Consider the following 25,931-nt stretch of genomic DNA (forward strand, 5'->3'; position numbering starts at 1 on the left):
ACTCTCATCATGTGGTAAATATAACATTAAACTCTCATCATGTGGTAAATAGTACATTAAACTCTCATCATGTGGTAAATGGTACATTAAACTCTCATTGTGTGGTAAATGGTACATTAAACTCTCATTATGTGGTAAATGGTACATTAAACTCTCATCGTGTGGTAAGTGGTACATTAAACTCTCATCATGTGGTAAATGTAACATTAAACCATCATGTGGTAAATGGTACATTAAACTCTCATCGTGTGGTAAATGGTACAATAAACTCTCATCATGTGGTAAATGGTACATTAAACTCTCACAATGTGGTAAATGTAACATTAAACCATCATGTGGTAAATGGCACATTAAACTCTCATCATGTGGTAAATGATACAATAAACTCTCATCATGTGGTAAATGGTACAATAAACTCATGTGGTAAATGGTACATTAAACTCTCAACATGTGGTAAATGGTACAATAAACTCTCATCATGTGGTAAATGGTACATTAAACTCTCATCATGTGGTAAATGGTATTATACTTTTAAATGTCAAATACTTTTCCATTTTTGAGGCACTTGAGGTTTTAAATCCTCAATCAATAGGTGTTTTCCTAACGGTATATGCAAATAATCCACAAGCTGTCATCAAAGAAAAAGAGACAAACAGTTATTTTAAATAAACAATTTTTCTTCTTTCAGATTTGGTGGCCTTGATCTCTGACCAAACATTAAACCAAACACTGAATGTTCTTTCTGGTCTCGAAATGCAGACCATCACAAAAGTTTGGTTATGGTTTGTTGGCATTGATTTCAATTTATTTTGTGTGACATCAATTCTCCTTCTTGGGATTCCAATTGATCTTGAACTCTGACCTTTTAACCACAAATCAAATGGTCTCTTCTTTGTCTCATATGCAAGCCTGCTACAAAGTTCAATCAAAGCATGTGGTACAGAACTTAAATAGTTTTAAGAAAAATTGTTTTTCCTTTTTTTATTCCATTTGAATGAGACAGCCTGACCTTTCAACTCCAAAAACGAATATGTAGTTCTTTGCTTCAAACACAAGCAATACACAAATTTTTATCAATGAATGTGATAAGGAGCTCAATATATCAACAGAAACCAGTGTTCTTCTTCGAGTCACTATGACCTGAACCTTTTGATCCCCAATCAGTACTTGTCTTTCAGATCTCAAATACAAACCATTTACCAAGTCTGATAAAGGTGTACATTATATACATCAAGTTATTGTGTGGAAATATTTGTCATTCTTTCAGTTCCTGTTACCTTGACATTGGACCTTCTGAGTCTGAAATCACTAACTTTCTTCGCTGCTCTGAAAGCAAACTAAAAATTTGGTGATGGTACATGGTGGTGAACTCATGTTACTGTCCAGCAAACTCAGTAGATGGATAAACAGATGGACATCATCATAACAAGATATGCATGGTCAGCATATGATTCTAACGAGAATGAGAATTAAGGAATGTTTGAAAGATTAATTTTATTTTTCACATTAAAAACAACATGCAAAAGAACTCACATAACCTATAGCCTGAAACCATTATCAAACATGACACATCGATAAAATGCTTGAATTTGGACAAGCTGATATCCACAGTATGGTCAATAACTCTTCTGATCTGGACTGGGTATAAAAGACATATGACCTTGACCTCTGAGCCAATTCCCATGGTAAACATTTATGCACTGTCACATAATAATTGTATATACTGATAAATTCAACATTTAAACAAGCCTAATCTATAATTCGCCATGGCAGATCCTATGCTTTTTATTAATTTAACCTGACAATACTGTATGAGCAAGAACAGTTTCTTATCAATATGTATGCATATTAATTAAAATGCATCTTTGCAAAAAGGACTGCCTACATGGCTACAGGCTGCACAATGTGAAGAACTCGAATTCATGTGGCTTAGACAAGCCTGGTTTAGGAGATAAAGTGTATGGACAGCTGATTAAACATCCTTATTGCTTTTTAAAAACATGGGGTTAACAATAGCACTGTGACCTAGACCTGTGACCTTAATGGCCTTCAATTATAAGATATGTTCCTTTTTAGGGCCTTTGCAGTTGTGTGCAAATACTGATGATAATGCAATGATGCACACTGGATATACTAACCTTTAAACAAAATTTTATACCAAAATGTAGCGAGATGTCCATTATTGTTGTTATTAGGTACTCTGCTTTCTGCAACATTTATAGAGACTGAACAACAATGCATCTGACTTCTACTAATTAAAGTTCATGAGACAAACTGCATTTATTAGCCACAGAATGTGTGTGTTTTAGGTGCAAACACACATACACAGACAGATGCCTGTTACTGTTAGTCACTGCATGTGGCAAAAATAATTGCCTCCTGCAAATTTTGTTTGGCAGTTGTATTTTTATGACACTGATATGGCTAATGCATAAAGAGTATCTGGATCTGGTAAACACAGATCAAGAAAACCTCTAAGACTTTTTGCAATATTTTGTTTTAAATGATGGCAAAGACAGTTACACCATGAAATTTGTGTCTGCTTTGATCCAGTAGTATTAAGGTTAACAACAGTTTTGCAAACTGCATTTTTATTAGAAATCTTATTCATACAGCAATTTATTTCCACACAAAAATTAAGCCTTTAACTTTTTCATGTCATTAAATGTATGACTGGTATAATAACAGCAGCTTTTCCAATTCTGTATGCTAGACTTTTCTGGAAAACTTCAGAAGACAAGTTTTATTTCTTCAACAATTTGATTTTTCCACCTCTAATCCACAAAAAGTCTGTGATCCACCTTTGCCAATAATTAACTTATAAAATATGATTCTAACAGTTACATCACAGAAACTTCTTGTACTAGTGAAATCAGAAGTCTCTATGGCTGACATGGCAAGAAACTAATTTAATTGATTTACACATTTGTAAACTTTATGTACATTATTACACATACTGATTTTGATAGTTTCTGGGTTGGTTTTCTTTCTCGCTTTAGCAATGTTGCAAATTGATCCATTCAGATGTGTTATTGCTTGCTAATACAATTTACAGAATAGAAATTCATTCAAATTTAAATCAACTGCAGAAAAGCTAAAAGGCAAATCAATATTATTTTTATATAAAAAGCAAACAAATTTTTTTACAATCAAAACATAAGAAATTACACAAAATTGCAAATTATAATTCCAGCAGTTTTTATTAAGTGCCAATAAATTCACAACAATACTAAGATACAGGTCAGTTAATGATGTTTTTCATTTACCTGAAACACAACTATTTAAAATCAATCAATCAATCAATCAATCAATCAATCAAATGCAACCTGACAAGCATGGCAAACAAATAATTCCTAACTGCTCCTTGTCTTTGATTAACACTGCATTGGCACAAACTTTCACAAAACCAAAAATAGACATGTCTTCAATTCACTCCTTGACCATGAAATCTTGGACATTCCAGATTTCCTCCTGGAACAAATACGATTCCTAAAAAATCCTAATCATTAAATTTTAAACATGGATGAAAAATCAAGTGTCAATTGAAAGAAATTGTGCTCAACTGGCTCAAAAGAATTCCCAGGATTCCACGCTCAGACTGAAGAAAATTTTCAAACTTGCTTCATCCATTTTGGACCATTTATATTATCACATGAGGTCTTTTGGTGAAAAACCTAAGTTAATATGACCATCAATTCAAGCGAAGTAGGAATAATATGATTTTCAAGACAGCCACCATGGTGACCATATAAGATGCCAGAATGGTGTTTTCATTTAAGACTAACTATACAACAAGCAACTCTTGTGATGATAACACCATAATGGTACGACTTTCCATTTACAAGGAATAAGGATAAAATAAAGAAGCTTTTCAAGATGGCTGCCATGATGACCTTACTGAATGTCAGATCAACATCATTTTCATTTATTATCAACTAGACACTGAAAAAAGTCTTTTGGTGAAAACCCAATGTCATTATGACACATCGGTGAGTATTGACAAAAAGACTTTCGAGATCGCCTCTATGGTGGTCATATGTCAGACTAGTACCATTTTTATTAAAGGCCGAATAGACATTGCAATAAGCATTCTGGTGAAAACCACATTTCCGTATGACTTCCTGTCCTGGAGGAATAGTAACAACAAGATGTCGATAACTTTGCCATTCTATTTCAAGATCAGTATTAAATAGTGCATGTACCATGTATCAACTTATTGATCAATGATTGTTCTCAATAAAACTTACCTTTTAAGCAGGTTAGTAATTTTATCTTCAGATTAGGTTATCTAATTGCCCTCTTAATTTTAAATAATAATGTACAAACTTTGTAACCCTTACTGAACGTGGTGACTACACAAAGCAAAGCACTCAGAGAGCACCTGCCAGTAGGTAATTTTATTGTCAAGATATCTGTTGCACTTCCCCAATTTAAATCACTGCATATGGTAAAAATTATCACATTTCAGACAAATATAAATGTTTTTATGTACAATTATCTCTTTAAATCTAATCATTGTACTACATACAATACATGTAACAGTATCTCTGTAAATCTGATTATTGTGCTATATGCTACACATGTAATAGTTTTACTGTGTACCTAATGACTGTGCCATACACTAGACATGTAACAGTATCTCTGTGAACCTAATGACTGTGCCATACACTAGACATGTAACAGCATCTGTGTAAACCTAATGATTATGCCATGCACTAGACATGTAATAGTATCTCTGTGTACCTAATGACTGTGACATACACTAGACATGTAACAGTACTTCTGTGTACCTAATGACTGTGCGGTATCTCTGCAAACTGGGTGATTTTGCTATAAATGACACAAGAAACAGTATCTTTGTAAATTTGATGATTGTGCTATATGCTACACACATAATAGTATCTCTGTAAATTAGATGATTTTGCTATATGCTACACATGTAACAGTATCTCTGTGTACCTAATGACTGTGCCATACACTAGGCATGTAACAGTATCTTGGTAATTCAAATGACTACTATATACAAAACATATACCAGTATCTCTGTAAATTTGATGATTGTGCTATATGATACACATGTAACAGTATCTCTGTAAATTGGATGATTGTGCTATATGCTACACATGTAACAGTATCTCTGTAAATTGGATGATTTTGCTATAAATGACACTTGAAACAGTATCGCTGTAATTTGGATGATTTTGATAGAAATGACACATGAAACAGTATCTCTGTAAATTGGATGATTTTGCTATATGCTACATTTGTAACAGTATCTCTAAATTTGATGACTGTGCTATATGCTACACACGTAACACTATCTCTGTAATTTGGATGATTTTGCTAGAAATGACACATGAAACAGTATCTCTGTAAATTTGATGATTGTGCTATATGCTACACACATAACAGTGTCGCGGTAATTTGGATGATTTTGCTAGAAATGACACATGAAACAGTATCTCTGTAAATTGGATGATTGGGCTCTATGCTACACATGTAATAGTATCTCTGTAAATCTAATAATTGTGTCATATGCTACACATTATATTCTAAGAATTCTGTCGGCTGTATATCACATGTGAGTATAGTTTACACTGAGGCAAATTGGAAGAAGGTTCAGGGGATGACCAGTTCCAGTCTAATGAGCATGGGCATGTAAAAATAATTGCCTTGCTTGTGGAACTTCATGAAGAAACCCAATTGTAAGAAAAATAAAAATCAAAAATTAAAATTTGTAGATCATTTTTTCCCACATAACCCTTACCAGGACAACAGGTCACACCACCCCCAAGACTGCATTTGGAAATAATAACAAAAAAACCCAAACTTTCTGCAAAGGCATATGTAACTTTGTAACAGACACTGCATATCATCTCTGCCTTCCTGAACAGAAAACGGCAGATGGGATTTGGGCTTTAAAAGTGATTATTTTCTATCCATATGTATATATATCACATAACTACTTTTTATTTATGTCAGTATACCAATATCATATATATATATATATATATATATATATATATATATATATATATATATATATATATATATATACCACATCATGACATCACAAATGGTGCCCCGAGTGGCCGAATTGTCTAAAGTGCTCATCACTTCGGAACATTGCCTAATCTCACCTCTGTCTGCGTGGGTTCGAGTCTGGGCTCTGCCAATGTGGGCATGTGAGAAAGCTTGCCTGTAGCTTCTCGTATTTGATGATTCTTTCTGGGGTTTTCCTGGGTTCTTCTTCCACCATTTATACTGGCCGATATGTATAGCCTATCATGTGCTGGAAAATGGCATTAAACCCGATAACAATAACAACAACGACATCACAAACAATATTATGGGATTATTAACGACAAAGGCATAATGATTAAGGCATTCAAGTTTATTTCAAGGTCATTTCACTAGATTATTCTCTTGCTTGATCGCATACATATATTTTTATTAAATGATCCAAAGAATTTCAAAATGGATGAAAGACACTGAATAAGTGCAATCTTGAGCTGACTAAATATACTCAATTATAAATCGAGATCAACTGCAAACAGCATAGACACTAATTCGCCCATGCATAATGCATCAGCAGCAAAGTGTCTATGTTCTTTGTTCTACTGATTAGTCCAAACAAACTGCACTATTGTACAGTATGCAATGGCAAACCTGGGTCTGTGTAGCTTGCAGTAGAACTGGATTTATAGCTGATGATATACAGTACTCATGAAAGATCATACATGTCTTATATGATATAATGAATAACAGTGCACAGAGAATGTGCAACCTCATGTGTGTGTGTGTGTGTGAGAGAGAGAGAGAGTGAGAGAGAGAATATTTATGCAGTAATGTTTTATGGCACTTCAGAAGAACAGTGGTTATTTTGTGACCAGTTAAGGTAAATTTTTAAAAATTTAAAATGATTTGCACAATCAACTAAGGAGGAAAAATGTCCCACAAAGAAATATAAATACCAAGCATAAGATAAATTTTAAACTGTAAAAATGCCAATTTAAACAAAAAATGCATTTAATATAAAAGACAAAGGTAACACACAAAATCCTTATAAAAAAAAAAAAAAACATAATTCCAGGGATACTGGTGCTGCTAGTTAAGATTCTTGGTAAGCCATTCAACTCATATTAGTCAGACAACCATCATGTGAACAATTCAAGTGTTTCCCATAGTCAACACTGTTTTTTTGCCTCCCTAAGAAATGTGTCCAGACTGAAAAAAGGGGGGGAGGGAGTAAAAACAAAAAAAAACCATGAGAAAAATCTCTTCTGTACAACTTAGAGAGACCTAATCAATATCATTGATGAGTTGTCAAGTCTAATCTGGCACAACCATCTGTTTTCCTTTCCTGATCATGCACTGAGTGCTGTCAGGAACTTCTGTTCATCAACTGTATTTATATTAATGAAGACAAATCCCATCCAAGATGCCAGAATTCATGAGGAAAGAAAAAAGAACAGCTTCTGGAAAGGTTCTGTCTTTTAATAATAAGTACAACTCAAAAGTTGGACATTTCCATGCAATATACATGTATATTACTGACACTTTCTTGAATAATCATCTAATAAAAGATGTAGATGAAAAATGTAAGAACTCCGTTTAACCTCAATCAAAAAAAGACTGCTACTCTAATTTGAGGATGTGTAATATGTTCCTGCAGAGATAATAGTTTACTAGTCTGGTCAGTTGGCAGGGAAACTATACGAAGCTGTTTTACCCACTTAAAATAAATTATTATTATTATTAATATTATTATTATTATTATTATTATTATTATTTAACTATTAATAGTATTTTAATTTTTTTCAAAAACATCACAAAAATGTCATTTGCAGACCATACCTTATCTGTTGAAAACGCTGAGAACTGCATACATTCTCGATGCTCTGGAAAAATACAGTCCCCATTGCCTCATCAGTGCTATTGTTTGAGACAAAAATATTTCTCATATGGGAAAACATCTGAGATAGAATGAAATAATATCCTGTTTGTGATTGTACTTTATACTTTAAGCTGCCATCTGGTGCAGGCTCTATAAGACGTAAACAAGGAAAATGTTGGAAGAGTTTACACAAGTTTTGCAAAATCATAATATCTTACAAACTACTATCAGTAGTTCTGATTACAGTCTGACAAGGTATTTCAGCAAGAACAGCTGGTGCACCTGAGCATGCTGTATGTATTAACTAACAAGATGAGGCCAGCTTTCAAAATGTTGATGGTAATGGAAGAGAATAAGTAAAGCTGCCATACACATGCTAATTCAACACTGGCAGTGTTTCTTACATTTTTACTAACTTTGTATTGACTTAACATTCATTTGTAGGTTACCAATGTTTGTTAATTGTTTGGTTTCTATAAACCACACAATTTAATGACCTAGCAACCATTCCAAAAAGATAAACCTATGAAGTAAAAATTAAAAAAAAACTCCCAATCATATCCACAAACAGAATCCATCCAATCCACAAATGTAAGTACTAATCAAAATGTCTTTATTTATCAAATCAAGAAAATTTATTTTACAAAAATAAATTAACCTATATTTTTGAACTACTCCAAACAATACTAAGAGACATCTACAGCATTTGGTACTAAATAGTTTTTTCCTAGACAGCACAACTGTATGAATCACCCCATAACAGACAGAATCACCCCATAACAGACATTTTCAAAGATGGCACAATTGTATGAATCACCCCATAACAGACATTTTCAAAGACAGCACAACGGTATGAATCAACCCAAAACAGACATTTTCAAAGACGGTACAACTGTATGAATCACCCCAGAACAGACACTTTCAAAGACGGCACAAATGTATGAATCACCCCACAACAGACATTTTCAAAGATCGCACAACTGTACAAATCACCCCATAACAGACATTTTCAGAGACAGTACAACTGTACGAATCACCCCATAACAGACAGAATCACCCCATATCAGACATTTTCAAAGACGGCACAACTGTATGAATCACCCCATAACAGACATTTTCAAAGATGGCACAAATGTATGAATCACCCCATAACAGACATTTTCAAAGATGGTACAACTGTACAAATCACCCCATAACAGATATTTTCAAAGATGGCACAACTGTATGAATCACCCCATAACAAACATTTTCAAAGACGGCACAAATGTATGGATCATCCCATAACAGACATTTTCAAAGAAATTCTGCTCTACTACCTGAAAAGAATTTTCCATGAATCCAGAATAACTGCCAAGCATTAAAACCATCTCTGATATTCCTGAGCGATTACAAGACTTTAAAATTGGTCACCATGATGGCTACAAAATCAACACTATTTTTATTTAGGACCAATTAGACATCATAAGAGATCTTTTAGTTAAAACCCCATGCTGATATGACCATCCATCCAGGAGAAGTAGTGATAACAATATGTTCAATATGACACTATGACAGCAGCCATCATAAGAAGTCTTCTGGTGGAAACCCCATGTCAACATGACCTTCCTTTCAGTTTGGTTGTGGGGTTTATGTTGGTTTTAATGGCACATTTTTATGTCAAGAAAATAGGAGCAAATACTTTTTCCAAAGACACAATGAGGCCATGAATCAGACATCATAAGAAATCATTTAGTGAACATCCCATGTTGATATGACAATCCATCAGGTATAGCAAAAACAGGATTTTCAAAGATGTCAATGTGGCAGCCACATTCTCATTTAGGTCCAGTCAAACTGGGATGAACATGTGTATCAAGTTTCATGGCCACCCTCCCAGTAGAAATATGATAACAAACTTGGCTACCAGGTGGTGGATGATGGATACCATAAGATGGATAAAAGGCTATCACATAAGTTCTTCTTGTTTATGACCACTATAGCTAAAGTTGAAAGAGCTTGCAAAACCCATGCACAGTTGATTTGCCAAGAGTATAATAAAATCTATAACACTCATTAATATCAACAAAGTTCAATCAACTAAGTGCTTGACTTCTAAATCAACCACTATAATCATGCACATACTGAATTTTTGCACCTGAGCACTGAGATGCTTTCATTGATTATCTAGTTATTAAAAGCATCTTACAAACTATACTTGGTGAGTATGTAAACTGGCAGACATGAAGTTGAAGGTATCTGGTTGAAATGTATACTGTTATATGCACTCCTAATGCAAACAATGCAGTAACTGTCACTACATAATTAATATTAATAGATATTAATTTTTTTATTCATTAAAAGTTATTTATTACGCACACATCTTCTGAAGCAAGAAGGGAGTATATTTATACTGATAATATTTTTATATTTAAAAAAAAGCACACACACACCCCCTTATGAACTGTATAAAAGGGAATTCACCCTCTGTCAAAGTCATAGAGGAACACTGAGGAACTAGATAGTTGGGGTGATCCATTAGTTACAGAACCAAGTTTGAGCAGGCCAAAATATTTTGTCCAGATTTAATTTAATTGGGACTATTTTTGCTACAATGCGTACAAGCCCTATATTTTTGCTCATTACAAGCTCCTATAAACTGGGATACATGGCACTTCTATTTTAGTACCCCACCACTTTGTTGCTGTCTTCTCACATTTTCTACTTTTGATAAGGCAGTGTTTAATAGACTTTATACTTATCAGTTTTGGCAACAGGAAACTTTTTTCCTGTAAGAGCAAGTGTCAGAAACCAATTAGCCCTCAAAAGTATTACAGCCATCATGTATAAATATAGCCCACATAGTACAGTGCCCCTGCATACAATACCTCAGTACAGCATGATTCCTCTATATAACCTCAGTACAACATGGTTCCTCTATATAACCTCAGTATAGCAGGGTTCTTCAATATAAGACTTCAGTATGACATGGTTTATCTATCAAACACTTCAGTATCACATGTTTCCTTGATATAACACCCCAATATAGCATGGTTCCTCTATACAACACCTCAGTAAAGTATGGTTCTATATTACATTTCAGTATCACATGGTTCACCTATATAACACTTCAGAATCACATGGTTCAGTGATATACCACAGCATCACATGGTTCTTTTTTAATAATGCCTCAGTATTGCATGGTTAATCTATACAATACCTCAATAAATCATGGTTCCTCTATAGAACACTTCAGTATCACATGGTTTCTTTATATAAGAGCTCAGCATAGCATTGTTCCTCTATATTAACACCTCCGCATATGTGATGTGATTTGGATTTTTAACGTAGCTTTAACAATTTTTCAGTCATATCACTACGATGTCTGCAGTGTGGCAGTTTATAGTGATGTCTAGCAGTGAGGCATCATGCCACAGACATGCAGCATGATGTCCCACCCAGTCACATTATCCTGACACCAGGCCGACCAGTCCTAACACTAACTTCTTAATGCTGAGCGCCAAGCGAGGCAGCTGTTAGTACCATTTTTGTAAGTCTTTGGTATGACTTGGCTGGGAACCGATCATATGACCAACCGCATCCGAGGTGGATGCCCGAGGTGGATGCTCTAACCACTAGGCCACCAGAGCGGTAACACCTCCGTATAGAATGGTTCCTACATATAACATCTCAGTATAGCTTTTTCCTCTATATAACACTGGCATGGTCATGGTTCCCAATTTTGATGCTATACATAGTTTTCTGTCATATTACTACAGAGATTATTTTGGCAAGAGTTATGAGGAAACAAGCCTGCTTGTCATTATTACAAACTTTAATGCAATCTAACAACCACCTTTAGTCATTTATCCTTGAAAACTGATTAAAATCTACCAGAATGTGACATGTTTATATTACCTTGATACCTATGTCAAACACTCAATTATCAACACAATTAGGGGTACCAGTCATGTTGCTGCAAATGGTCACATCAGGGAGTTACAGATGGATCAGAAACCCTGTTTGATACATACCATTGTAATTCAGTTCTGCAAACTACACGGAACCAGATCTGCTGTACCATAATTTGCTGGCAGATCTGAGTCTACACAGTTTGTTAAGACTGACCAGTGGAACAATCAACATTGACTGATATGCTGGCGCATTATGTGATTGCAGATCTGGGTCCATGTTGTTTGCAATTTGACTCAACTTGCATGGTAATCTCTTTGCAATAGGATCAGCAGATCAAGGATCATTGGAGCAGCATTGATGTAATTGTAAGTTTATATATGTAAGACACCTATCTCAGAGTAAGACACCTATATCAGAGTTAAAACACCATTCTCAGAGTAAAGACACCTACATCAATGTAAAAACACTTCTCAGAGTAAAGACACCTATCTCTGAGTAAAGATACATACATCAGAGTAAGACACATATCTCAGAGTAAAGATGCCTACATCAGAGCAAAAACACCTATCTCAGAGTAAAGACACCTACATCAGAGTAAAAACACTTCTCTCAGAGTGAAGACACCTACATCAAAGTAAAAACACTTCTCTCAGAGTAAAGACACCTATCTCTGAGTAAAGATACCTACATCAGAGTAAGACATATCTCAGAGTAAAGATGCTTACATCAGAGAAAAAACACCTATCTCAGGGTAAAGACACCTACATCAGAGTAAAAACACTTCTCTCAGAGTGAAGACACCTACATCAAAGTAAAAATACTTCTCTCAGAGTGAAGACACCTGTCTCAGAGTAAACACCTACATCCAAGTAAAAATACTTATCTCAGGGCAAAGACACCTACATCAGAGTAAAGGTAACATCACCTATAGCTCAAGGTACATGTACTTTAATGACCTGCACACAAAGATGAAGATGCAGTGTAGGAGGGGAACATGATTTCTCCCCCTTGAGAAAGGCATTCCAACTATCTATGCCATTATCTTTCGGTTATATTTCCTGATGAAATGCAGGATATTCAAGTTTATGATACACATGTTACTGCTGTTCAAATACACAGACCTTCGAAGCACGAAGACAAACTCCTACAATTTTCCTGTGACAACTTGACAAATTAATTGGGATAATTCATGTAATAAATTAACTACTGATGTCAGAAATTTTTCTTTCCTGTCAATAAATTAAATTTTCTAAGATGTATTGAATTATTATACATCTGGGCATATACAAATTAAATTCCATGAAACCACAAAGGCCTAGGCAGATCTATTGGTTGTTGTGTTCTTGTTGTTGTAGGGTTTAACACCATTTTTCAGCACACGATAGGCTATACATGGCAACCAGTATTAATGGTAGAGGAAGAACCCGGGAAATCCTGGGAAAGTACCACCAACCCTTGAGAAGCTACTGACAAGCTTACTCACATACCCACATTGGCCGAATCTGAGACTCAAACCCATGCAGACAGAGGTGAGATGGCAGTGATCCATAACGGAGTGCGCTTTAGACCACTCAGCCACTCGGGGCCCCCGGCAGATGTATTGGAGAGTTATGGCAAGCAATTTTCTGTAAAATTTACATTTTTGACCAGCTGCAATCCTTTATCATATCTTAAAAAACTGGCCTCATCTTCTAAGTAATAGTTTAACATTTTATTTGATATGAGGATAAACTTAAAGGATTTAATGTGTAAAATTTGATGTTTAAAAATAACTGAATTAAAAGAAAATGCTGCACATGTAAATTTTCAATTGAGTACACAATTTTCATTTCTTTATCAACATATGACAAACTAAAATAAATTTTCTCTATTGTACTTTTTTAAAAAAAAGGTCAATAATGACAATCAGATACAAATGCTAAACCCAACAACAAGCCTAGCATAGTATGTGGAACACGAAAAACTATCCAGAAAAGGTTAGGTTTGGTTTCCATAGGGTCAGAAATCAAAGCAACACATGAAGGTTATTTACTGCCAAGTCAATTGCAATAAAGTGCCTTGCCCAGGAACACACCATTGTAGCTGACCCAGGTTGGTTTGATGGTAGCATTTGATCCTGAACCTTTGGAATTGCAATTCCAGCATGCTACCTACAGAGCCAGTGTGGCTTTCATGAATACAAGTGCAAATATTGCTGTGAACAATTCCCCTGTGAAAGAACACTCATGCTATACAAACATTAAAAATATGAGAAGTGTGCTTGTGTAATTCCAAATAAATCCACCTGTAACTTAAAGACGCACTTCCACATAAAACAAGAAGAGTACCATGAATGGAACATTATATGCCCATACAATGTCTGATGTTATGTATTTTGCAAATTATTCAAAAGCTACTTCCCTTTCTGGCAAGTTATTTCTCCCTACACAATATGTAGCCCAAAGGGTATATTTCTAAGTTTAAGATGAATAGTTGTCAATCAACTGATACAAATATTGTACAAATAAACAAATCTTTATAGATTTGACATGATATTTTTACACAAAAAAAGCAAATATTTTACTTGTTTTTACCAAGTGCTACATGTAAATGTGATTAATGGAGCTACTAAGTATTCAAACACTTTCCCATTTGTTTGTACGAGCCCACTGATCTGAACAACAAACGGCATCAAGGATATAAAAAATGCACAAAACTAAATATCACAAAGGTGTCCCAACACTGTCAAATTGTTGGCATTTTCAATGAAAGAGGAGTTTTTTTTTTAAGTAATACTGTCAGAATATTTGCAAAGGCAGGTCTATGTTTTTAAGCAAGAGATGTGATGTAGTCCACTGTCTTTGATAATCTCAATAATTCCATAAATTTTGGAATTACATCTTTATGAACACATGTATACAAGAGTTCCTCCTTTTTATTTGTTCAATTTGTTTTAGAAATATTAAAACCAGAAAATGCAAAAATTTGAAGCAAACAACACAGTTTGTGTTGAAATGGACTGTTCCAGAAACTAGAAAAGGACAGGATGCAGAAGACATAGCATTTACTGAAATGGACTGTTCTGGAAACTAGATAAAGACAGGATGCAAACGACACGGTTTGTACTGAAATGGACTGTTCTGGAAACTAGAAAAGGACAGGATGCAGACGACACTCTTTGTACTGAAATGGTCTGTTCTGGAAACTAGAAAAGGACAGGATGCAGATGACACTGTTTGTACTGAAATAGACTGTTCTGGAAACTAGAAAAGGACAGTATGCAGACAACACTACTGAAATGGACTGTTCTGGAAACTAGAAAAGGACAGGATGCAGACAACACTACTGAAATGGACTGTTCTGGAAACTAGAAAAGGACAGGATGCAGACGACACTGTTTGTACTGAAATGGTCTGTTCTGGAAACTAGAAAAGGACAGGATGCAGATGACACTGTTATGCAGACAACAGTTTGTACTGAAATGGACTGTTCTGGAAACTAGAAAAGGACAGGATGCAGGTAAATACTTTAGATGCAAATACAACATGAAGAACATGTATAAGTACTTATACATCATACAAGATGTGTCAAACTAAATACATTTCAATCATTAGCTTTCTAAAAATCTGTATATTCAATTCAATATCTGATTTGTAAAGAAACAAATTATAAAATAAATATTTGTGAGAAGTATGTCAAGTAATCTACCTAAATTAGGCACAGTCATTTTATTTTGAGCAGGTGTGATGTAACTTAAGTTTTTTTTTAATGTGCGGTCTTTGTTGACTGCACCTGGATTTCTAGGTCATATATCAGTGCCGATCAGGTTTTCTCTCAAATATAAAATTTTGCAAGGTAAATATAGCCTAACTCTAGTCATATATGTGCACTTTTGGTACAACAGTCTTATCCTGAATTCCAGGAAATTCCAGTCAACCAGTAAAGTGTCTGGCTGGCCCATCCAGAGAGACTTGTTAATTTATAAAGCCAACTCATTAACAATTCAACATATAAACACAACTGAAATATTAGTGCATATATGAAATTATTTCCAACCCAAGCAAAATCTCAATGTGAGCTCAAACTTCTCTCTCTTGACCTTTCCTGGTGACCCTCTAAACATGGCAATAAAAGAAAATAACTATTTGTTTTCACAGCATGCCACTAAGCTTAGAATGAGGCTAAGTGCTTTCAGATTGTTTCAGGTATTAGCAGATATCTGTACTAACAGACTACTTTATGGTGGTGCAGGCACCTGACAGTCTATTAAACTGATGGATGTGGATTTTGTGAAAGTGGACAAATATCATCAATCCATAAGCCAAATGCATTTGCTATCTAGTCAGAACAGCTGGTAAAAGAGACCACAACAACTCTGGAACTTAAATTAGTTATGAAGAAATTAATATGAAGAATGCATTTTGTTAAAAAATTTGACAAATATGGACCTTTTCAAGTCATTGTAACCTTGACCTGTTTGACCATATGAACCAAAATTTAATTGCTTTCTTTTTGTTGTTTAAGCTTGTTTGGGAGGTGGGTGTGGGCTAATTTGCAATCCAACATGCAAAGTATCCTTAAGGCAAGTAATGAAAGACTCAATTATTGACATAGGTTAGTGACCTTGACCTTTACATAGGTTAGTGATCTTGACCTTTGACCTTTTAAACCCTAAAGTAACAGCTGTATTTCATACTCTGAAATAAACCTTGCACATGTTTGGTCAACATAGCTGTTGTAGAACTGAACTTATTGTAATGAATGCATTTTTCATTCTTCAGTCGCTATGACATTTATCTTTGACCTCAAGATTTTGCCTTAAGGTTAAATGAAATTTAATAATTTAGTGTAGACCTTGTTTAAAGTGAGGAAACAATTATTCCATCTTTTTTATCACTGTGACCTTGAACTTTGACCTGCTGAACCCCAAAGAGCAAGCCAACTGCAAAGTATGGAATAGGTATATGGTGTAAAACAAAAGAGTAAAACAAAAGTTACGGTGCAGAAATGTAGAAAGGAACAGACGGATTGATCAATAATATGCACTCTGCCTTGTGGCCAGGCAAATAAAAACTCAACCAGTCATGTGAAAGATTGTGTAAAATTATGTGTAGAATTAAAAAAGGACACAAATTTTCACTCACAGAAGAAATGAACCTACCAAAGATACCCTGGAGTTAAAGCATATATGTGTGTTAAGTCTGCAATAAATGAAGAGAATACATCACTATATATGAAAATATGTATATTGCTATTGTAAAGAATTCTGTCATTTGCAATGTTTTACCAGGAAAACAGTTTTCACTAATAAAATTAGAGGAAAAAAATAAAACTTTCTATGGATTGATTATCCATGAAAAAAAATAGTGAACACAAAACTTTACACACAATACGCTTATTAATTACATCACAGAGTGGTCCAACTACAGGCCTGCAGGTCATTTTTTGTGGCCTAAGCTCATACAGAAATTCAGTTCTATGATATATAAATGTTTCGTTTTCTGTTCCATGTGCCCCATGGTGTTGAAGATGTTGGACCACCTTGCATCAGATAATTGTATCACACGACCTAGTACACTAGATAACTCTATCACATGACCATATTATTATTACCTTTCATAAACCCATGTAACACTGAGTATCTGAACCATGTAATGGTAGCTGTGTAATATAACCCCATTATGACATCAATACAAGTTTAAGGATAATGTCTGAAGCAATCCCATTATGACAATAATACAACTTTAAGGATAATGTCTGAAGCAATCCCATTATGACATCAATACAATTTTAAGGATAATGTCTGAAGCAATTAAACATGTTCTTTCTTGGGTATAATAAACATAAAGCAATTGGAAATATGATGGAAATGGACTTTTTGCACATTCATGTCCATTTCACTAAAATCATACCACAATCCTTAAGCAGTGGTTATAAAAAGCTGTATAATTCACCATTATTTTAACACACCCTGATAACTTGTTTATAACAGATGCAGGCATGGATTCCATTGAGACTTACAGAAAATGTGGAATGTTCTTCAAAATTTCCAGTGACATATTTTTTTTTTTTAAACTTGAAAATTTTAATAAAATGCTCATTTGTTTTGGTTGTTATTTTCATATCTGCATGTAGCCTTTATAGGACTGTGCAAATGCCATGTGTTTTTAAAAGTATTAATGATATCATGCAGTCCGTCATGGCTTGCCAGAGGATATAAATTACAACTGCTTTCTTGTGGAATTCACAAGTACAAACATACTGATGGATTTCACTCCACCCGATTATAAGTGTAATTAGTTTCTTAGTACATGACCTTAAAAGGGAAGCAACTCTTACTTAAAAGGGAAGCAACTCCTTAATGGACATGGAGGACACACAGTACTAATGATATGGAAAAATGGTAACCAGCCTGGAAATAGGTGAACATAAAATAGAGTATATATGGGTTTGGCTGACCGGGATTGGTTAATAATGTAAGTTATGTTTTAGAAAAAAGAATCTTTTGAGAGCTTATCCTAGTTGTAAGTGAAAAAAAAATAGAGTCATTGTTTTATTTATGGAATTTCAGTTCTTTAACAGTCTTGAGTTTGGAAAACTCATTACTAAAATTAGCACCTGCCTCTTTGGTGCAGAAATGAAAGCACAAAATGTTATAGTTATTGAATTTTTAATATCACAGTGTTTGCATAGGTTTACTATGGGAACTGAATTAGTACTGTGAGTCCTATAAGTTAGTACTATACATCAGTTTATGGACTCTATTGCTTGCTTGTGAATTAATGAGGGAGATGCATGACTTGCTGTTTTAGGTGAACTGATAAATGAGTCAGTACGTTCAATAATTGTAAACACTGCTTTCATGCACTGTAACCTATTCTGAGCTCAAGATAATAATTTAATGAACTGGACATTTTTTCTCCTTGTTTTGGAACTAATGGCATTTTTTACACAAATTTTATTTGGTTAGTTTGCAAGCACTGCAGAACATGAATGTATGATACCAAGCCATGTCTTACTCCAGAATGTGTCTTAATCAACAAGATGTTAATCCTGCCTTTTAGATAACGTAAAATGGCTTAGTGACCAAGACTAATTTCTGGGTGCATTCGATTACATGGCTCTGTTTGAGTGAATGTTTTCAGTCATCCAGTACTATCATTTGAAACCTCCATGAAACATCAGCAACTTGTCCTGATAGCACAGTTTATATTGACTGACTGCACCATTCAAGAACATGGGACTGTGGCTATGGAAGGATCAATACACTGATGAAATGCTTAAAACTAAATTGTCCATGTAATCTGAATGAATTAAAAACTTTCCTTGGGCATTTTTAGTCCATTTTTGCTTGTTTAAAATCCACAAAAACACTAATATCTAAAGCTATGCTAATTGACAAAATACTGGTAAGATATAGTACGTCTTAAGAGATAAATTGTCTTTAAATAACATCATAAAACTACCATAACAACAGAAATCATGTCAGTAAACATAAGACTCTACTGTCAAGAAATTATCACTGGTAATTACATTAATGTAGTATATACTTCAATCTCTCTTCAAACATCTTGAGCCTCCAACTTATACCTAAAAACAGCCCAGACAAGAAAAGAAACTTCATTACAAACCTGTTTCCTTTCTGCTTGTATTGAGTCATTAAAAATAATTCCCCTTTAGATATTATTTTTAAAGTTAAGTTATGAAAACAATTGGATCAACCACATCCTGTGGTAACCCACAGGGCAACCAGAATTCAAAATATGGTAGTCCATACTCAGGATTCTAGAATCCTAGGGGCAAGCTGGATTCAACATATGGAAGTTGAGACTTAGCATTGTAAGAACTCCATAGGCAACCTGAATTCAAACATGTGGTAGTCAAGACTTAGAATTGTGGAAGCCCCTGGACAACCTCTCCTGTAGTCCAGATTTTGCATTCTAAAAGCCCAGGGTATCTGGGCATAAGATTTATATAATCCTATCCCAGCAATATCCTGAAAAGTGCTTTTCCCAAATACTTCTTCAATGAAAACTCAATAATACTTTAAAACATATTCATCAATATCCAATGTCATCTTTTTTCCCTTTAAAGCTTCGTGAATTTGAGACTATGGATTATGACACATGTTCTAAAGTGCATAAATCTTCAGCATGAACTATCATGGCATAAACTTGATAAATATAAATATCAAATGACTAAAAGAGTCAGTCCTTACCTGTACACACAAAAGACCATCTTCTCTAAACCTCTGAGTGAAATGAAACAAATCAAGGTTAATCCTTACCTGCAACTGTATGTGTGGTGGAGTCTAACTAAAGCAGCTTTTGGTCTTGCTGTGAGATTACACCCTGGCCTGAACATCAAGCTTCCTTAGTACCAGAATAATTCCTCAATAATGTCTACCTTGGTCCAACACACCTATTGGCTCATTCCCTGACCTAGACTGCCAGTAGGACAAATGACCAGTCAGAGTTTAGACACAGTCATTCAGCAAGGGTTGCCCTGAAAGTATAGATAAAGCACCAGCTATATTCACAATGAAATCAGGTCCAATTGTCAGTCTCAGAAAAATCTTTTGATTGAATGGGACACCTAGAGATATCTGTAAGGGTACTCAAGTTTAATACCAAAGAATTTCATTTTCTTTTTAAATAACCAATCAAAAACTGATTCACTACTTCTCATGGGCAAATGCCTAAATTTGGAACAACAATATAAAATTGAACCAAACTGCAACATAAGGCATGCAGTCATGAAACAGGGTTTGAAGAAAAATTTGAATACAGATGCTAGTTTCAACTTTCTTATTTGTGTGGAGTGAAATGCATCACTATAAAGCCAAATACTAGAACAGTTTCCATTATAAGGCCATATACTACAACACAGTTTCCATTATAAAGCTATATATTACAACACAGTTTCCATTATAAGGCTATATATTACAACACAGTTTCCATTAGAAGACCAGTATGGTAATGGATAATATTTTATTAAATCCAAGTAAAATTATAGTAAAAATATATGTGTAATATACTTCATTATAAGGCAGTATGCTCTACGGCTCCGTTGGAAAGTGTTATAATGAGAGCACTTTTGCAGTCTTGTCTTATTCTCCAAACAAGGCAAAAAAAGCCGAAGAATTTTTCACTAACTGGGAGTAAAGTTTTCATATAACTGCACACATAAATAATTTATTGCAATTTAAAAAATTTCTTGAAAATCTCTTTAAGAAATCTTTGTCTTTAAGCCCATCCACATTTTTAAGTTGACTTTCCCCACGTGGGATGCAGAGTAGGTCAGTTGTGACCTCTTGTATGTCATAAGAGGGGAACTAACAGAGCCAGGATCTGCGTTGGTTGCATGGTTGGAGTGCTAGACTTGTGACAAAAAAAATATAAGGGTTTGAATCCTGCAATTGTACCACTGGTCAGCAACTGTTGTGCATTCTTTGGTAAGGCAATTCACTCCAATTGTTTTATAACTAAATAAACTAGCAGTATTTGTATTAATGTAGCGAAAAGTACCAAAATTTAGCTGATTTTCAAGACAGACATCTTGATGTTATGTAAGAAATATGTGATCTTGAGTTCTCCTGCAAAGATAATGGAGCAACCTCTCAATATAACAATGTAAAGTCCTAAGTGAACCAAAACCGTCTTAAAACTGAAACTGAGAATTAACTAGGTAAACAAAATGACCCTGAAAACCGAATCTTTAATTTGGACTCTGGGGCTTTCCACCTAGAGATCTCACTGCATAGCCAGACAAAAGAGTCTTCCTACAAAGCTACCTGGGATATTGGATTATTTGACCTCCATGAACTCTATTCTTCTGACTCAATCTGAGTTAAGATAGGTCTTGCTTTTGTCTTTCAAATAGGAACCTTTGCTTAGTATGGATAAACCTTTCCCAAGCTGTTTAGTTATGTCTCATATGGCCATCATATTTTTAGTGCCATAAACCTCCTTGACAACATCTCCAAAATGGCATATTCTTCAATCACTGCCATCTTCAGCTGTGTCTCATGTATTACATAAAAGAACAAATTTACTGTACATACTGACAAATGAATCAGACTAAATGTAAAGGACATGGACCATGATCAGCTTTCACATAATGCACCAGCAGATCAGGGTCTATGCTGTTTGTTCTAGTAATTAGTCCTAATAAACTGAAAAGAACCGAATGCATAACATGATGGCAGATCTGGTTCCGTGCTATTCTCACTTCAATGTGAATACATGTGCATATATGATAGCCTCAGATGATACTGGGCAATTCCCCAAAGTTAAAACCACCGTTCTTCAGTCCCTTTTGGGTTTTAGTGTATTTTCTCAAAACTTTTTACCTCTAAATTTTTGTTCATTGCTATTTTTGTCTTCTGATTACTGCTTGAGATCTATATTCCAATAACAATTTTGCAAACTGAATTACCCCCAAAGATGGTAATTAATATTTTTACCTATGATTTTATTTGGATCTGAAAAAATAATATGTGATTACTGAATGGCAAATACATAATAAGTCTACCCCATCTCTTACAGTCAATGTAGATAACTTAAAATTTCTGTGCAAAAAAAACCACTTTTTTATTTCAGTCAGATGACTAAAATCTTGGACCGCTTGAATCGAAAATCAAATGACTTCATTCTCTAAATGTAAGCCTTCCACAAAATTTGGTCTTGGTCTGTGGGTTAGAACTTTTTTTTCTTTCAGTCAATGACCCTGACATTTGATCTTTTGAAAAGAAATCAAGAGAGTTATTCTTTACCCCAGTGCAAATGAGCAAGTCCACAAAGCCTGATAACCATCAATGATGGATACAGGAGTTATGGAGCATAAACCATGTTTCATCTCTTTGTCAAAGCAACCTTGACCTTTGAACCAAACAAATTGATAGAATTCATCATTACTCTACTTGTAAGTTATGCACAATATTTTGTAACTGTATTTGATGAAGAACTAGAGTTATAGTGCAGAAATAAATTGGTCAGACATGCATTATAACATAATGATCTGCCTTATGGCAGGGTTTAAAGGATACAAACAATTATACACATTACCAGCAATTGTCAGGTTTTTACTGCTTTTTCACATTTATCCACAAACTGTATTTGTTGACAGTACAGATTTTGTAGAATATAATGTGTGTATAAAAAAATATACAAAAATGCAAACTAAAATCATACACAAAAGGTATACAAGACTGTATGCCTAATTTTCATATAGAACTGACACGTTCTACTATAGTGGTATAATTTTCACACAGAACTTACACATGTACTAATATAGTGGTATAACACACCTAGTCTAAAGAACAACAAACTTTGCATGTTCACAATAAATGTGCTGATGTGTTATCAAAAGCCTGCAGCATACTTGTGTATTTTTTAATTTTTTTTAATTTTTATACTGCAATGCCCACATTGCACTTGTATGCTTTGGAGTACACACTAGTAAACTTTTTGTCCCTTTCTTTCTGCTAGCAAAGAAAGGACACAATTCCTTTTCAGTTAACTGCATGACCTGATAAACAGCTGCACATCAACTCGGACCATGCTTGGAGAAGTAATGAAGATCCTATAAATTAATATTTAGTACATGTACTAAATCACCTGATTAACAGATGGACATAAATGATACTCTGGTAAGTTCTATTTATAATCTGAGTATGGAAATTCTAGGGGTATTGGGGACAATGCCCCTCTGCCTGCACCCTTTATCTGATGTGATAAATACTCCCAATGACCCTTTATCTCCACTTGTTCCTTCCCATATCTACTATCATAGATGCCAGACAAACAGTTGCTTGTGTGCATGTGCACACACACACAAAGACACACAAACAGACACACACACCATAGTGGTATTTTATATTTTAGACCAAAATTAATACCCTGGAACTGAAAGGGTTGTTCTGCATTTAGCACTCAAGAGACTTTATTGATAGGTGTGTTCCTCATTCTTCAATCCTGGGTTGCTAAGGGACCTTGCTTAATGATAATGTTAGAAAAAATTGATTGACCCATATTAATTGGGCAAACACCACTTCCATACAATTAACCCACTTACAAACTCTAGCCCCTGCAGTTCTTAATTGATTGGGCTGGGTTTCTCTAGAATTTCACAGCTTATTTCCTCCAAGACTGAAAGTTAAAATTATAGGTCCACCAGTGCAAGCATACTGTGTTCTTGAACATGAACAGTTAATTTAGTAGAAATAAACAGGTGAAAACTGTAACCTACTATTAAAAAGAGGTGAAATTATAGGTCCACCAGTGCAAGTATACTGTGTTCTTGAACTTCAACATTTAATTTAGTAGAAATAAACAGCAGAAAACTGTAACCTACTATAAAATAGGTAAGTCTAAGAGACTGCACTATTATGACTGCTTATTTTCTTTAAGATTTCAATAAAAAGATCTGGTAAATGTTGAATGTATAAGATAACACTGACTGTATAGTGTAACAATAAACTTTTACATATTGCACAAGTTTTCTCCATGCTGTGCCCTTGCAACTTTTAGCAAGAAAATTTAAATGGATACATGTTTGTATTGGTAACACATGATTAAAAGGCACACAAAAACAACCCTGCATCATTTGCAATGCCGTTTGTGACAACTATTAGGCAAGTCCTCGAAATCATCAAAAAGCTGATGTTCAAACCATATGTCAAGGTTCTCAGTGATCAAAATTACCTCATGTTTCAACTGATCTCTGTGCAAGCAAACTGTAAGAAATTAGAGAATAACATTGAATACTCTGGTCTGTGAAGGAGATAACAGCTGATAATCCCATACCAATACTGATACTATACTGTAGGAAATAAATGAACTGAAATTAATGATGATGACAATTTCCTCCTTATCTGATAAAGTACCAGGAGTGATAACTTGGTCATGGAAGAATAAAGAATGCACAAGAAAATATTTCCAGTAATCCAAATAAAACTGGGCTGATAAAAAAAAGAAAAAAGAAAAATACACTTTAATTTCTTATCCAATGTGCAGCAGTTCAAAAGAAAGAATCCATTATGGTTTTATATGAAGGCGCTAACGTATTTAATTTTAAAACTATTACTAACTTATTTTATTTCAAGAAAATACTTCCAGTAATCCAAATAAAACTGCGCTGAAAAATACGCTTTAATTTCTTATCCAATGTGCAGCAATTCAAAAGAAAGAACCCATTACGGTTTTATATGAGGGCACTAACTTATTTTATATGAAGATGCTAACTTATTTAATTGTTATCTGTCATAAGAACACAAGAAAATTTCAGAATAATATGAAATGAATATATTAGAAAGGAATTTTATATAAATATTTAGAACTGTGTCGCTGTAAAAAGCAAGCAATATTTATGATAAATCATAATATAATAGGCAGGGCCATGTGAAAATGGGAAATTTGACATAGGGGGCCCTTTGCGATAGCCCCAATTTATGGAAAGCTGGAGAAAGCAGAGATACCAGGCATCGGAGGTTAACAACCTTTAAAAGACTAAAAGTGGATTGAGATAAGTAAACCATGACAATATTATCTATCATGGCTCTGGAAAATAATTATCAAGCACTCATCCCAGGAACAAGTGACTTCCAAACGTACTTGTCCCTGTCCTGATTTTACTCAACTCAGTCCACTTTTAGACTACACTGCTGATACTTTTACTCAACAACCACATGCAAGCTTGATACTAAAAAGTGTCAAAACTATGACAATATTATCGATTAAATCACGGCTCCTTAAATAAAATATAAAACATAATAAGCGACAAAGTTTGTAACTTGAAAAAATGTAGCTGTACTTGTAACCCTTGATTTCTTAGTGGTATTTGCATTTACAGTGAAACCCTTCTGTAATCAAGGTGTCATAATTTTCCTTTTTAACAAGCTATCAGATAGTTTTATGAGTTAGAAATGGAGGAAGTTCAGGGATAGAAAATGTAAAATTTATGACTTTTACCTAGTCCAATATTTTTACGCCTACCCCAGGATCACCTGAATTTCATGACTGAGCATCTTTATTAATACGTTGCCATGCCAAAGTTAAAAAAGACAGATTGGTATTTATATAAGTATACAATTACTTTTCAAAAACAATGTTGGCAATTTCCAATGGATTTCCACCAACTTTCTTGTTATTGGTAAATGATCCAT

The 25,931-nt window shown here is 34.4% G+C and overlaps 1 protein-coding gene across 1 annotated transcript in view; it reads right to left on the reverse strand.

The window, feature by feature from the left end:
- The window catches only part of LOC149782210 (tripartite motif-containing protein 2-like), a 199,829-nt gene that overhangs the window by 98,331 nt on the left and 75,567 nt on the right, over nucleotides 1-25,931 (reverse strand). The window contains exon 3 of the mRNA XM_089933604.1: nucleotides 20,055-20,272. The gene's annotated coding sequence lies outside the window, so the exon portion shown is untranslated. The remainder of the gene's footprint in view (nucleotides 1-20,054; nucleotides 20,273-25,931) is intronic.

This window comes from Sinohyriopsis cumingii, chromosome 15 (genome assembly GCF_028554795.1).
Source record: "Sinohyriopsis cumingii isolate HCF-2022 chromosome 15, ASM2855479v2, whole genome shotgun sequence".
Classification (NCBI taxonomy): Eukaryota; Metazoa; Mollusca; class Bivalvia; order Unionida; family Unionidae; genus Sinohyriopsis; species Sinohyriopsis cumingii.